Source organism: Diceros bicornis, unplaced genomic scaffold (assembly GCF_020826845.1).
Source record: "Diceros bicornis minor isolate mBicDic1 unplaced genomic scaffold, mDicBic1.mat.cur scaffold_262_ctg1, whole genome shotgun sequence".
In the NCBI taxonomy this organism is placed as follows: domain Eukaryota; kingdom Metazoa; phylum Chordata; class Mammalia; order Perissodactyla; family Rhinocerotidae; genus Diceros; species Diceros bicornis.
Window position 1 is genome coordinate 128,378 of NW_026691138.1, and position 16,295 is coordinate 144,672.

The window sequence follows — 16,295 nt, forward strand, 5'->3', positions numbered from 1 at the left end:
CAAGACATTAGCATGTGGAAGTGCTGACTCCCAGTGATGGTGCTGAGGGACTACCCCGGTCATCACTGCGACCGAGGGTGCTGTGCACACAGTCACCCCCCCACAGTCCACGCCACAGCCCGTGTGTGTTACAGGCCTGAGATCTGAACATCAGAAGACAACTGAAGGGCAGTCAGGACTCTGGGTCGGGGGGCCCTTGGATAGTCCTCACAGGAGCGTGGGGCCAGAGAACACAAACGAGGATGACCCAACTCATTGTCCCGGCCCAGACGCCTAAAGAGAGAACAATAACTCACCAGAGATGAGTAACTGAGATTTACAAATTAACACTCTTAGGTGCAAGGAAATAGCGAATTTACGTGAGGATCCCCACAAAATGAAATTAATTTTCTTCAGTCTTACCAGTCAGGTCAACTAAAGAGCAGCAGACTGACCCGACAGTTACTGTGCTGGAACGGGAGAGGCAATCAAGGAAAGCGGATATCCGAGGGCGGGAGGCACCTGGGCGTCTGACGGCTTTGTAACTGGGCAAACCTTCAAGAACAGCTCCATTCCAGCCTTGGCTTTGATCATTCTCTCCCGGCACTTTGGAGAAATGGGGCATATTTTCCTCCACAAAACCCCAGGGCATCTGACAAATCAGCGTCCTGCCGTCCCCCATTCCTGGGTCGGGTCAGGATTTGGGCTTGGCCAGGAGCAGGATGAGTCCCACACTTTCATTTCCCAATGGCTCTCCCGGGGATTCACCAAAACTCTGCTGGGTTCCCCAGCACCCCGACATCTCGAGGGTCCCCCTCCTACCACTGACTGGCGTCCTCTTGAGAAAATTCACTTTCACATGAGCCCAACCACAAACCAAAGGAACCAAAAACAAAACTCCAGGATGAAAAAAGACACACATTATACAACTTCAAGCCAAACAACGTCTGGATGAGCTGCTCTCTGTAATTATCCACGTGGGGCGCCCCTCCACTGGATGGATGGACACTGAAAGCTGCCCACGGCTTGGGGTGAACCTAAGAGAATGCAGCTCGGCCCGTCACTGGGGCCACACGGGCTTGGCCACTTACTGGTAAGAGGAGCAACGCGGCTGAGTCCACAGCAAATGCGGGAAACCTGGACTTCTGGGTTGAACTCCATCAAGCTGAAGAGAGTGGGTGGAATCACTTCCGGAAGAGCAGTTTCCACTAGGTTTGGTCCTTTGCCAAGAATTCCGTAGCCTCAGACAAAAACATGTCCTTCTACATGACAGTAAAAACAGCGGTCAGTAAGTCAAACCAAGTGCAGCCCTCTTCACCAGAAATTCAAACTGCACCGCCGGGATGCTTTAGATCCACAGGGATTGTTTTCTCCTCCTTGCTTGGCAAAAACACATTAATGACACTTGGAAAAGAATCAGTTTCTTTTCTCCTCTTTTAAATTCTTACTCTGGGCGTATGTCAAGCAAACTAACCAAGCTCAGAATACAAACTTCCCACACCTGGAGGGCAAGCTGGAGGGGCCTAGTCAACAAATCACCCAGAAACCCCATGTGAACACAGGAGAGCCTCAGAAGGGCAGTTGTCCCCCTACTAACAGGTCTAAGATTCACACTGACCAGGAGGGCAAGCCAAGTACAAAACAACTTAGGGCCAGATGCCGATAACTCTCAGAAATGATGTTTTGCTTATAAAAAGTGGAATACCCATCAGTGGTGCCAGATGTTTCATCCCAGGGGCATAGACCTCAGCGTCGAAACCCTAAGGCTCTTCTCCCTCTGTCTCTGTTTCTTGGTGCAGCCTCTCTGGAGGAGGCAGGGCCAGAGTCTCTGGCCCAGGCGACGGGAGGGGGTGAAAGCAGTTCCTTCTCCACTCCAGAGGTTTACTACAGAATTACTAAGCTCTGGGCTGGCTATTTGTCTACAGAGAAACCAGGGCTACTATCGTTCTGTCAGGAACGTCACCCTCACCCTCTATTAACTGAACTCACTCTAACTAGGTCTTCCCACAGCCACGTTCCCTCCCTCAGGCTGAGGTCTGTGCCTGTGAATCCAACAGACACCGACCCTTCACCATCGACCCCTCTAGAGCTTCCCAATGACCTGCCTGCAAGAGGCTCTCACCATTTCATACAGCACAGCCAGTGCCCCTACACGCCATGTGCTTAACGGTCCCCACAACTGAGAAGGGCAAGTACCGGGGGACGTTCACCCGAGTCACAGGAAGGGTCCATACTGTTAGGAAGACAAACCGGTGAGAACTTGGAAGGATTCTGGTGAACGGAAGGAGCAGATAAGTGCCAGGTCATTCATTCACTCCACAAATATGTCCCAAACAGCAAACATACGCTATACATCTAACTGGTGATGGGAACATGAGGGGAAGGAAGAGACCCGGTCCCTCTCTCTGAGTTCAGTCTAGCGGAGGAGGCAGAGGTCAGCCAGAATTATCACCCAATTAATCTGTGCTGACTGCAAGGATGGCAGGACAGGGGCCTCCGTGAGGAAACTCAGGGAGCCTGAAGTAGTTCATGGGCAGGAGCGTTCAGGAGGCTACACTCTATCCACGCAGTCTGAGGGATGAGTAGGAGTGTGGAGGGGAGGGGAGAGCACGGTATTCCACGTAGGGGAGACAGCACCTGCACAGGGAGGGAGGGGCCATGGCCCACTGAGGGAGTTTAAACAAGGGCCCAGTGGATGAAGTCAGGGGACGAGGGGGAATATTTGCAAGACGCCAGTGGGGAGCAGGGAGGGCAGATCATGCAGGATGCTGTAGACCACGGAATGGTCTGGTCTTTATTCTAAGCACAATGCGTAGCCGGTAAGTGTTCTAAGTAAGGAGTGGACATGATTCCTAGAGGGGAACGTGAGTGGACGTGGCAAACAGTGGAGAAGGAGCAGGTGGGGGACGAGCAGGGGTTCACTTTTGGACCCACTGAACTCACAGTGCTTAGAGATGGCCAAGGGCAAACGTCAAGTGGCACTGAGAGATGTCTGCACCTCCCAAGAGCATGCTGGGCCTCAGCTGCCAGCTGGAGACTCCTGAGCACACAGTCGGTGACTGCAGCCATGGTGAGGGTGAGACCTTCTGAAGGAGAAGGCAGAGGAAAGGAGGAGAGCACAGTCCTGCCATGGGGACCTCTGACATGGGAGGGCCTGGCCCAGGAGCACAGCCAGGAAACGAGCCCAGAAGGAACGAGAAAGGAAGAGAGCCCTCAGAGAGCTCAGTCACAGGGGCGAAAGGAAGACCGCTCTTCACCAAGATGCTCGGCACGTCACAGCCAATGTCAAACGTTGCTGAGAGATCAAGAAAGGGAAAGATTGGACAATGGTCTCCAGGTGCTTTATTCTTGTTTTCAGCAACATGGAGGTCACCGTAACCCTAGCAAGAGCCACTCAGCAAACTGATAAGGGTGGAAGCTGAGTGGAACGGACAGAGGAATGAGAAGGAGACAAGGACATGGGGACAGTAAGTCAATGCAGCTCCTGAGAAGTCTGGCCTAGAAGTGGAGGCAGGAGGTGAAGCGAAGGGGTGGGACTTGGGGGAACGGGAGGACGTGGAGGGCTCCACACAGGGCCCCTTAAGATGGAAGACACCTGAGTCATGTGTAAATGCTGATGGCGAGGGACGAGTAGACAGGGAGAGGCTGAAGTTGTGGGGAAGAAGGCCCAGCAGATGGAGTGAGGCTTCTGAGGAACGGGGGGGAGATGGGATCCAGGACACAGAGAGAAGCATCAGCTTCAGCAGGATGAGACACGCTTCCCCCACTGCTATAAAGGGAAGGGACCCAGGGCGGGGACAGGTAGAGGCAAGTGTGCAGGAGTCCGAGTGGGAAACTGAGGGCTTTCTCAGCTGACGGCATCTGTTTCCTCTATGAAACAGGAGGCAGGTTCTTCTGCTGAGAGCGAGAGATGGGAGGGTCAGCGGTCTGGAGGATGAAGTGTGGCCAACTTAGCTTTCCAGCAGGATTTGAACTTGGTGCCTCTGCTGAGGGATAACTTTGGAAAGGCAGATTCTAAGTGCTTTGGAAAGACAGATTCTAAGTGCTTTGGTGAAGACAGCAGAACAACAACAGTCCCTAAATTGACTCAAAGGAAAAGAGGGGTTTACTGACCCAGAAAGTGTACACCTAGGTGAGCGAGGCTGGCAGAGCTGGGGCCTGGCCTCTGCTGCCTGGCTCGCAGAGAGCTTCTTTACCTCACTGTGCTCTGGCAAGGGCCACTGGAACGAAATCACTGTTGTCACTGACAGGGGGAGGCTCAGGCCACAGTCAAGATCACGGTTGTGGCGGGCTACTTCTAAAATGGCCCCTAGTGATCCCCGTCTCCTGCTGTTCACACCCACGTGTACTCCCCACCCTTGTGTGGGGGCTGGACCTAGTGGCTTGCTTCTCACAAGCAGAAGGCCAGCAAAAGTGAAGGGAGGTCACTGCCCAGATTAAAGGAGAGAACACCAGCTTCTGTCTCATTGGCACTCTGTCCTACCCTCTCATTTGGTCACTCTGACGGAGCCAGCTGCCATGTTGGGAGCTGCCACGTGGAGAAGCCTACATGGCAAGGAACGGAGGAAGGCTTGGCCAGCAACCATTTGCTGGACAACTACCAGCAAGGAATTGGGGTCCCTGAATCCTGCAAACAACCATCGGTGTGCTCCTGGAAGCAGAGCCTTCCCAGTGGAACCCTACGATGACTGCAGCCTTTGAGAGACTCAGAGCCAAAGACCCAGCTAAGCCCCCCCAGATGCCTCACCCACAAAATTCAAGTGGTACTTCTACCCGCTGCTGCCGGCAGTATCAACTGGTAAAACTTCTGGAAAGCAATTTAACAACACATTCTGACAACAATAAAAATATCCTACTCCTTTGACACTCCTGGGATTTATCCTAGAGCAATAATCCAAACGAAAGAAAAAGTCACGTATGCACACAAGATAAATGTCATGATATCTCCAACGGCCACTGCACTCCGCCTCCAAAGAAGTATGCCACATGACAACAGGGAAAAGCTTACGTAATTATTTAATAAAATGGTAAAATGAATAATTAATTATGATAAATTAAATTGATGCTATATCATACAAATATTAAAAACTGTAACTGTGAAAACATTACCACCATGGAAAAATGCTTTATGTAAGTATAAATGATAAAACAAGCATATAAAACCACACCTATGGTGTGATTACTGTATACAAATGTGCACACATGGGGCCCATCCCGGTGGCGGAGCAGTTAAGTGTGCACGCTCCTCCGTTGCAGCGACCCGGGACTCCCAGGTACGGATCCCGGGCGTGCACCGATGCACCACTTGTCAAGCCATGCTGTGGCGGTGTCCCATGTGGAGTAGAGGAAGATGGACACAGATGTTAGCCCAGGGGCAATCTTTGTTAGACAAAAGAGGAGGATTGGCATCGGATGGTAGCTCAGGGCGAATCTTTCTCATCAAAAAAAAAGAAAGAAAAGAAAAAAAGGGCCAGACCCGTGGCTTAGCGCTTAAGTGCCTGCGCTCCGCTGCTGGTGGCCCCGGTTCGGATCCTGGACACCCACCAATGCACCGCTTCTCCGGCCATGCTGAGGCCGTGTCCCACATACAGCAACTAGAAGGATGTGCAGCTATGGCATACAACTATCTACTGGGGCTTTGGGGGAAAAAAAAAGTAGTGCACATATGAACGAGGACTGGAAGAAAACACTAGACAATGAACAAAGATGATATCATGTGCTGGTAGGATCACTGAGAATTTCTAAAAGATTTAGTCTTATATTTAACGGCCCTCCCTTCAGACCAATATCAGAAACAAAAAGGTTAAATATACAAGCTTGAGAAAGTTTCTCAATCATTCCTCCCTGCATTAATTACATTCTTCTCAAATCAGTGAACATCAAGCTCCTTTTAGGGGACACTTGTTTTCTCTTTGAAAGCCTCATACAGTTTCCTGTCTCTGCTGAGAGAAAGGCTCACAGCTCCTCTGCTGACGGGTGGCTTTAATCCTCCACCCAATCCTTTATCCGTTCCTTTCCATGGGAGCTGGGATGAGGGCACTGGGAAGGGACAAACAGAGCAGTGGCCCCAGGAAGTGATAAGAGAGGTAAGAGTCAAATGAAGGCAGGTGGTTTTAGCCCATGAGAGCCCCACCGCTCACAGCTCCAGACTGCACCATCCCAAGGGGGTGTAAGGTCCACTACCTGTTTGCCCAGCTGCGCCCCATCCACCAGAATAGACTTCTCCTTTATCCGTTAGGAACAGACTATGGTCCTGACCACAGGCGACCTATCAGACGAACAGAGGGAAGGCTGATGAGAAGAAATCCTTGGAAGCCCAGTGTCCTGCTCAAGGGACGCAAAGTACGGGAGCATTCCCTACTGCTCCTGAGCCCGTAGGGGGCCGGATCCAGGCAGGCTGCCCCACACAACCTCCACTTCTTATTCTTTCTCACTCCACTGCAGCCTGGTTTCTGCCTGCCCCTCCACTGACGCGGCTCTTGCTAAAGGAAAGGGCCAGATGTCCTGAGGAGAAGACCCAAGAGCTCCTCCATCCCAGTCCATCCCTGTGGAACCACTCCCTCCTCCACAAGCCTTTCTCTTCCCCATCCCTCTCTTCTGCCTCTCCAGTAGCTTCCAATCTTGTTCCTTAGCTCAGCCCTACTGCTTACCCTTCAGTGTTGGAATCCTTCTCCAAGGTCTGTCTTCTGCCCTCTTCTCTCCTCCTCTTCACGCTCCCCTGGGAGGCTGCATCCATTTCCAAGGCTTTCCCTCTCACCTCTACCCTGCTATCTCCACTCCCAACAACTCTACTGAGTTCCAGACCTGCTTTTCTAACTGCCTAATGAAAAGCACCGTTTACTAAATGCTTATTATGCCAGGCACTGTGCTAAGTCAATAACCAAGAACACCTACGAAGAAACTGAATCTCAGAGAAGGTTGGTAACTTGCCCAAAGTCATCCAGTTAATATGTGGGGAAGCAGGGACTTGAATTCGCATCCATGGGACTTTCAAGTCTGTGCAAGAAGCACCACACTCTACTGCAAACTTAAAAGCAAATTCACTCTCTACCTCCTCCTCGCGTCTCCCTCCCACTCAACCCAAGCCTGCCCCTCCTCCAGGACTCCCCCATCTGAGTTGAGAACATCAGCAGCCACTCATTTGCAGGTGGAGTCAGGCTCCACCCCTTCTAGCTCACTCCCTGGACCTCTTATCAAGCCCCACATCTGGTCAATCCTCCTTACATGTCTCTCCACCTGTCCCTTCTCCCCACGCCTTCCCAAGTGGCCTTCATCACCTCCTCCCCCAACCCTAGAAAACCCTGCATCACTCACTCTCCACCTGTCTTCCAGCCTATGCCACAGCACTCCGCTGTAAGCATGCCAAACTCCAGCCACCCCGCATGCTCTCAGCAGTTAAAGTCTCCACCTGCCCCCTCCCCTCTGCCATGAAACCTTTCCCACCCTCCATCCCCAGCCTATCTGGTACATGCCTCTGCCACCTCCTCCACGATGCCTTCTCTCCCTTCCATTCCACCGCACGGACTTAACAATTCCCCTTTTGGTACTCTTATAGCACTTTCTAGATGCATTCACTTACGTATTTAAGGATTGATCTTAGCTATCTACCACGTGTCAGGCACTGCCCCCGGGGTGGGAATAAATGGTGAGCAAGATAAAGGCAGCCTGGAACACACACAGTGCCTGGACACACTCGGGTGCAGCTAGTTTTTTAACCTGTCTTTCCCACTACAGTGTTATCCCCCCAAACATTATCAAACTTCATACCCCATGATCTACGATACATCCTGGCCTATAGTAGGCAGCTAATAATTTTTATGAAACATCTTATTAATTCATAAAATCCCTCTACCAAATTTGCCATCACCCCACCCAAATTTCACGCTTTCAGAAGTGCCCCAGGAGTCAGAATGAGTGGCTCTCAGCCCAAGCCTCTTACCTGGACCACCTGTCCACTGACGTCCTGCCTTCTATGGACTTTGTGACTTTCGCTAATGACTGAGGGCAATCTGGGTAGAAGCAAGACATATGGTCATAGTAAGCACTGTGGGGTTCTGGCCTCTCCTCTGTCACCCCTAACTGGTGGCCCCCCACACACATAACTATCAGGGAAACTCTCAAGTTCAAATAGCAGGCAGAGGTAGACCCAGGTGGGAAAGTAACACAAAACAAATAAAATCGCTTGGTGATTTTAATACGCTGCCAGAGTTGAGACTGGTGTTTAGACCCACCAGCATAATGCGAGGATCTAGAGAGAAACTTTTTTAAAGACAAACAGACATAGAACTGAAACAGAGAAATTTTTGAAGGTAATCAATTTGGTTAAAAATAAAGAGTGAATCCAAAGAAAGTCCAGGTATCCCAATCAATGCTCATGCACCTGCCCTCCCAGCAGGCTGATGCTCCCCCTGCGATGGAACAACACTCTCCACAGCTCTCTGGGGAGTGCTCACTGCTCCTCTCAGGCATGAGGAACCTTGCTTGGTACTGCTCTGTGGCTCTATCACACAGTAATCACTCCGGAGATGTTTAATGCTCAACACAACTTGGGGAGGGGTAGTCCTTGTGGGAACTCACCTGTAAAGTTCATTTTCCACCACCTTCCTTCCACATTGTCCGTAATAGCTGTTTGCCAGGCTGAAGACTAAAGAATACCACCACCAATGAAATCAGTTCTACAGGTGTGTGGAACCCAAGAATGTCAGGACTGAGAGGGGGTCTGGAAAGTGGTCCTAGTCCAACTGCTCACCCAACTGCCACTGGGTTTCCTTCTCCAATATTCCCAGCCAGTGCAGGCACACCTCCAGGCATGCTGGGGTGCAGACCTGCTGCAACAGACTGGGACACCTGTACTTTCCCTCTGCTTCCCCTCTGGGCCCTCGTTCTGCCTCTCAGGAATTCCATAAGAGGCGAGTACCTCCTGTGAAAGGCCTCAGCACCCCCATTCCTTGGACCTGTCAACAGGCTGCCCTCGAGGCCAAGCCCCCTCTGGAAAGAGTTTCTAAACACCACCTTGGCCTTTTCCTACAAAGCACCCCTAGCCAGAAAATGAAATGTGAAAAATTTAGTCGAGGTGGCTTTCCCTGGGATAACCACTTTTTTGGCGACGATCAGGGTTACCAAGGAGCCTGGACTCTGAAAGCCCCACCTCTTGGAGGAAGCGTTAGCAAACAGCCTTCTCTCAGTACAATAGAAAAAACCGTCTACATACGCAGCCTGGCTCAGTGACTTCACGGCAAAGGGAGGCCTTGATGAGGCTGCCTGGTGTGCGCTGTCACGTTTATAAATACCTGAGATTTCCCAAGAACCACAGAGTGCAGAAACAGAAGAGAGTCAGCAAGGTCTGCCCAACACAGCTCTCTTAAGCTATCCTACTGATTTGCTCCGGGAAATTCCAACAGCTTCACAAATCACATGTGGCTCAATCAAATGGTCAACTTCAGGCCCAATGGCAAGAAACTGGTCCCCCCACCCTCCACCAATCTCCAACAGGTCAATTCACCTCCTTCACCGTCTGTCAGGACCAGAGAGTGGGCTCTGGCACAGGAGACTTGTACACCTGTGTCTCCTGAGGTCTATCCAGAGGCAGTGGGACAGGTGAGAGCTCTAAAACACACTTGTCTCCCCTCGCTCAAATGAACACAACCGGGGTCAGTGCACTGATGCAGAGTCAGAGCATTTCTAACATGAGAGATCACTGCCCCATCCTCACGTTGTTATGCAGTGAGATGGGAAAGACTTACTCAAGGTACGTAAGTTAGTGGCAGAGCGAGGAGCAGTCCCCAACTCCAACCCACTGCACCACATTGCCTCCACGACACACTGGGTTAGGGAAAAGCATCCTTAGTCTTTAAAGAAAGCTCTTCTCGTGTCATTTCACACCATTTGAACTCTTCAGGAAAGTAAAAGCAATAGCCACTTCCTGCAATAGCCACTAGGATTTCTCAGTAAGGTGAAGAACAGGATCTATATTATACGACAGCACTTAAAATAAAAGGAGGCAAAAAGAATACACAGACGCATTTGCTTGCACATGCATTAAATCTCTTCGGAAGGATGAACCGGAAACTGTTAACACAGGTTGTCTACAGGCAGAGAAACCATGGTGCTGGGAGGACAGAGGTGGAAAGCAGAGTCTTCATCATATGTTCTACTGTGCCTCTAGGATTCTGAATTATGCAAACATGGTATCTATTCATAATAGAAAATTTTAATTTTTAAATAAGCAAGTAAGGGGGAAAGATGTTTAGAAGTCACTCTAAAGAAACTTATTGTTCTTTACAATCCTACCGAGGAGGCCAGATGGGCTATGTAGGGAACGCCTCTTGCAGGTTTTAAACGATGACCTTCTGAATATTTACAATGGAGGCTAGAGTTCAGGAGAAGGTCTGTGAATGCACTGGTTCTCAACATACTCCTTACTAAGGATCCCCTACTTTCTCCTATGATCCCCATCTTTCAATAGATCTCGTCTACCAAATAAATGGCATTATGACTGCTATAATAATACACTTGCCCATTCGTATTCATCAGTGAATGATATAATTTCCAGACAACTTTTTACCTGCATGAAATATCTGGTTTATCTCAATGAGATGATGTGATTCTAGGCAAAATCAAAGAAAATGGACGATGTTGTTAGCTTATATTAGTAGCTGAAAATATGAAGTACTTTAAAATACTGACAAGTGATTCACATCCCCCATTACTATCTGCATAGACCCCTAAGGGCCTGGGAAGCAGTAAATACATAACATCGAAAGGGAATCTGGCTCTAGGTCCAACTACCAATTGGCAGGAAATACAGAGGACAGAGGATCATGTCAAACGGCACCACAGGGATGCATTCAACAAATTGCAGACTGGAAAATTCTGTAGAATAAACAACGTGACATCATTAAATAAATATCAAGGAGAAAAGATTAAAACAGAGTTAAAAGACTATAAAAGTCTTATCAATCAGTTGCCACGCCTAGACTTTCTCTGGCCCTTGATTCAAATAAATTTTTAAATTTAAAATAAAAATCTATTGACAGTTCGGAGACAAAAGGCAGTTTGAATGCTGACTACATATTTGATATTCAGGGATTATACTGTTAATTATTTTTAGGTGTGACGATGTATTTCCTTTTTTGGGGGTCCTTATTTTTTAGATATGGATTGAAATATTCATAAATGAAATCAATAATCTGACGATTGTTCCCAATTTGCCGAGGGAGAAGGTGGGGGAAATGAGTAAAACAAGACCGTCATGTGTTGATGACGGCAGAAGCTGGCGACGGCCCACGGGGTGCATTATCCTATTCCAGCCACTTCTGTGTATGTCTACAATCGTTCCTAACAAAAGGTAAAAAGAAACGTAATGTGGCATCATACAGCCAATCAAGACTTCAATACTAACTGTAAAAGAATTCTAATATAAAATAAACTGAAAGAAGGCAGAACACAAAATAGACACTGTGATCAAAATTATATAAAAAGATACTTGCATACAAATGACAGAACACGAAAAAAATGACAAGAAAGATTTGTCCAGTATGTACTTCTGGGTAATTCCACTTTATTTTAAAAAATGCTTCTTATTGTCCTCATACTATTCATTGACTAATGAATATTTGTTAAAATATCATCAATAATTTCTAACATTTTTACAATCCAGTTTCAAATAATTGGAATAAAGCCTCCATCTTAAGGCTTTCGTTGAATTTCTTCCCCAGACCACATTCTAGGCACTGTAGGGTGTCTCAGGCTATCTCAAGCGAGGAAACAAACGTCATCACTCTGGGGCCAAAAAAGAACACCCCTACTTAGCAGCAAATGACCTTTACCAAACGGGCTGAAAAATAATCTAGCCCAGATGGTTTCAAACAACATGCCTTTCAAGACTCCATCCTTGTTGTTGTTGTGGTTTGGTTGATGTCATCAGATTCTTGAAAGTCAGAGGGAGCTTCCTCAGCCAATCATAGCAGAGAAAGCCAAGGGGAGAGCTTCACGTTTCCCTTCCTGGCTCCTGTGAAAGCCAAGCCGGGAATCTCTGTTGAGTTCCATCCCCCAAACTTCCGTCCCATCCTTGGTTTTAGAGGACAGCAGTGTGACTCCACGGCCACAGGCGGCAGGTGAAATCTGAAAAAGAGTTCCCATAAAGCATTCACTGACCTGGGACGTCCAGCTTTTCCAGCAATAAATGGCAGCTTGTTCACCCACTCCAAGAACACACACTATTAACACAGCAGCAAACACTTAAGGAACGTTTCCTATGTGCTAAGTGTTTGAGATGTACTGTCCCATTTTATCTTCACACTCACCCAAGGGTCTAGGTATCAGATCCTCCCCGTTCACGAAGACACAGTCTCACAGAGCAGTTAAATTGAAGATTACCTTAGTTTGAATCTTGGAAAGACCATGGGGTCTACAGCTGGTAGACTATGACCAGTTGTGCGACCTGAAATGGACTGCTTGACCTCTCTGTGTCCGTTTCCCTCTATGTGAATTGGAGTTGAGAATAACTTCTCTCTTATTGGGTTGTTGTGAGGACTAAATGAGTTAATAGAGCTAAAGCCCCTACAGTGAATAGAACCTGACTTAACGTGTAAGAGTGACGGCATATACTCACTATCATTACTGGTGGTAGCAGGAGGAGTATCTGGTAGAGGAGAAAATCGAGGCTCCTAGAGATTAAATAACTTTCCCGACACAGTCACACAGCTAATAAGTGGAGGTTATCTGGTTCCAGAATGTACACTCGTGAGCCTCATGCTGCACTGTGACATTCTCAAACCCCTGCCATGAAGAAGCATTCATACCACAGCTACATCGAACGTGACACATTCACAGCCCAGTGGCTTTGTGGGGTGTTTCACCCACATGTGATGTTATCAATCCTCACCTTCACTGGCCGCGTGAGGAAACTGAGGATTAGGTGGGGCTGAAGCCAATCAAAGGCAGCCTGGCTTTAGAATTAACCCCCTTCGCATAAAACCCAGAGTGAGCACCTTCCCGTGTGGCCTGGGATAGGCCTAGTTTACACCTGATGTCCCAACGTTCACTCTCGAACAAACTGGACGACAAATTCTATGGTCACCCACATGAGCCCCCACTGTCTCTTAGCTGTTTACAGTTCATCACAGGCCTCCAGAGTCAATCTCAGAGACTACACGTAAATCTACTCCTGAGGAAAACGCCAGCTGACCACTAATAGTGAACAAAGATGAAGAATTTTGGGGGGCGGGGGGCCGTCCAGTGGTCCACTTCCCAGTGGTTAAGTTTGGTGTGCTCTGCTTTGGTGGCCTGGGATCAGTTCTCTGGCGCAGACCTACACCACTTGTCAGTGGCCATGCTGGGGCGGCGACCCACATAGGAAATAGAGGAAGACTGGCACATGTGTTAGCTCAGGGTGACACTTTCTGTGCAAAAAACAAAGGAAAATAATTTTTTTTAATTCCAGCATTTCTGGAAGAAAGCTAGCTAAGTATTTCCTTTAAACTTGACTTGTTGGTGACTTGTTTAATCAAGTCATCCCATAGTGACACATCCCTTCTTTTGTCCTGTGATATTTTCTCTCCTCACATTCACAGGGAACATATACACATGCACCCCTGTGTGAGTCAAAAAGCTCAGTTCCCTGGCCTTTGGGAACGGCTTGGGTCCACAGAAACGACCCACTGGGGAGGCAGGAGCCAGCCCCTGACCGCACAGCAGGAAACATAGAAAAGAAGCGAGTCCACAGAGGATGCCCAGCACTCTATGCTTTCTCTCATTGCTTGTGGTAGCTGTTGATTCAACACTCAACAAATACTTGGTGAGCACCTACTGTGTTATTAAATCTGCTAGTATGGGAAAAGGCTTCGAACAACACCTGACACAGAGTCAGCATTCAGTAATGTGTGTTATAATAATGTGCCAGCAGAGCACTTCCAACTATGGTGGAGTGAAGAACTTAGTGAAGCTCTCACCAATAAAGAACTACAAAAATGGACAAAATTATTTAAAGAACACCACTTCACAGCCTGGGAAATCAATAAAAGGCAAATAAACTGAGGAATAATTCACAGAAGACTGCGAGAACTACAGGTAAGAACAGCTGGAGTCTCCAGACTTGCTGTCTTGTGCTGTTCGTCCACCCCAGCTCAGTTAGCACGGAAGTTTGAACAGGGCAGGGCTGGCCACGAAAACCTTCAGCTTTGTTGTCAGAAAGGACAGACTTAAATTGGGTGCTGAAACTGGAGGATGCAAACTCAGGCCCAGCAGCAAACTAGTAGGAAACAAACAGGGAAAATGCGCAACTCGAGGAGCCTGACTGCAATCCTGATTGGGGGCAAGAGGAGAGGCAGACCAGCCAGAAATTTGATGGGAAGATGCTAGAAAGGAGAGAGCCACAGAAGGCTCTGCTCACACCCACGCCACCTGGGCAACAGCACGGATGGACAGAGGAGACCCGAGCACCAGTGGAAAGTAAAGATGAGGAGACTGGAGAACAGGCTGAACTTTGATCTGGTTCCAACCTACCCACAGAACCAAAGGTAGAGGGTAGAAACCTTAGAAGCTCAAGGTGTTTGAGCACAACCTCTGCCCAAATCATTGCCTGACCACAAAGGTATGCAGACAGGGGGCAACCCTTAAGCAGCCAGGCTAAAAAAACTAAAGGGACGGAGACTAAAAGGAAACCTGAGCAAAGACATCAGTAGCCACGCATAGCAGAGGAGGCTGAGGCTATAGCTTAAGCCCCCAAAAATTGAAAAGAAAAAAAAAAACCCAGGGGGAAAAATACCACAATCCAGAGTTGTTATATCATCAAAAATTCCAGTTTTTAACAAAAAAAATACAAGACATGCAAAGAAATAAGAAAGTGAGACCTGTACTGAAAATGGATTCATCAAATACAAGGCAACAACAATCAGATTAACGACTCAGTTCTCTTATGAAACTGTGGAGACCAGAAACCAGTAGAATGACATTTTCAAAGTGCTGAAAGACAGAAATTGTCAACCAAGCATTAATTCTATATCCCACAAAAACATACTTAAAAAAAATTGAAGATGGAATAAAGACATTCCCAACCAAAGACTGAGAGAAGTCACTGCTAGCAGACCTGTCTTAAGAAGTCCTTCAGGCTGAAGGGAAATGACAGCAGATGGTCACTAACAGTGACAAGAAGAAATGAAGAACATCAGGGAGAGTGATTATAAAGGTAAATATACAACACTGCACAAATATATTTTGACTATCTTCATCCCTTAAGAGATTAAAAAGACAATTGCATAAAATAATAATCCTAAATTACTTTGTCGGACTTAAAATGTATAAAGATGTGGTATATATCACAACAACCACACAAACGCGAGAGAAGGAAATGCAGCAATGTTGGAACAAAGTTAGTTTCCTCAGGATTAGGTCACTATTAACCTGAAGTAGATTGTGATAAATTAGGACACATATTTTAATCCCAAGAGCAACTAAAAAACAAACAAACAAAATATAGTAAAACATCCAACAAAGGAATTTAAAAGGTCCGCTAGAAAAATACCTATTAACCACAAAAGAGGGCCTCAAAGGAAGAGCAGAGACATAAAAATGACATAAAGAAATAAACAGCAAAACGGCAGATGTGATCCGACCACGTCAGTAACTACATTCAAAGGACATGGATTGACCAACGTCAGTGAAAATAGTGGGGCAACAAAAACACGGGGAAACTGTCAGAATCCACTTTTCAAAACTCTGACAAAGAACCAAAGACTTCAAGCAATCTAGGGGAGGTTCACTCCAGGAAAGCAGCTGACTCTCAGTCAGAACAGCAAGCTTGGTCCCATCTTAATCTGACCTATTCCCATCCAGCTCTCCTCAGCTCTGCAGGAGCCCTCAACACCAACAGCTCACAATTTCAGTGGAAATCAGCAATCTGGCAGCCACGGGGGGGGGGGGGAGGCAGAAAAGGATTGGAACAACTGCAAAGCCCCACTCCCAGAGAACTCTCATTTGTTCTGCGTGGTGGTGCCCTGCAAGACCCCATTAACAAGGCTCTATTTTTCTGACCTGATGCAGATATCACCCAGAGCAGCCTTTCCTCCTGGGGTGTCTGTTGAAAACAATGAGAGACTAATAACGAACATTAAAGCTGCCTGGGTGGTGCATAATAGTAGGAGCAAACAATATAGATTAACCCAGAAACTATCAACCAACTTGACCTGACATCTCTAGAACACTGCACCCAAACAACAGCAGGATACACATCCTTTTAGAACACACACGGAACATTCTCCAGGATAGACCATAGGCTAGGCGAAAAAAGAAAGTCTCAATACATTTAAAAGGACTGA

General features: G+C 47.7%; 1 long non-coding RNA gene across 2 annotated transcripts; it reads right to left on the bottom strand.

Moving 5' to 3' along the window:
- Nucleotides 1-833: 833 nt before the first annotated feature.
- Nucleotides 834-10,902, bottom strand: LOC131402766 (uncharacterized). 2 transcript variants are annotated; one of them, XR_009218952.1, is made up of 5 exons: nt 10,544-10,902; nt 8,557-8,623; nt 7,919-7,988; nt 6,163-6,247; nt 834-1,241 (listed from the first exon to the last, which is right to left on the bottom strand). It is a non-coding gene; the product is annotated as an uncharacterized LOC131402766 (long non-coding RNA). The 2 variants fall into 2 exon arrangements; XR_009218951.1 differs by lacking the exon at nt 834-1,241 and having other exon boundaries at nt 6,049-6,247.
- Nucleotides 10,903-16,295: the final 5,393 nt, after the last annotated feature.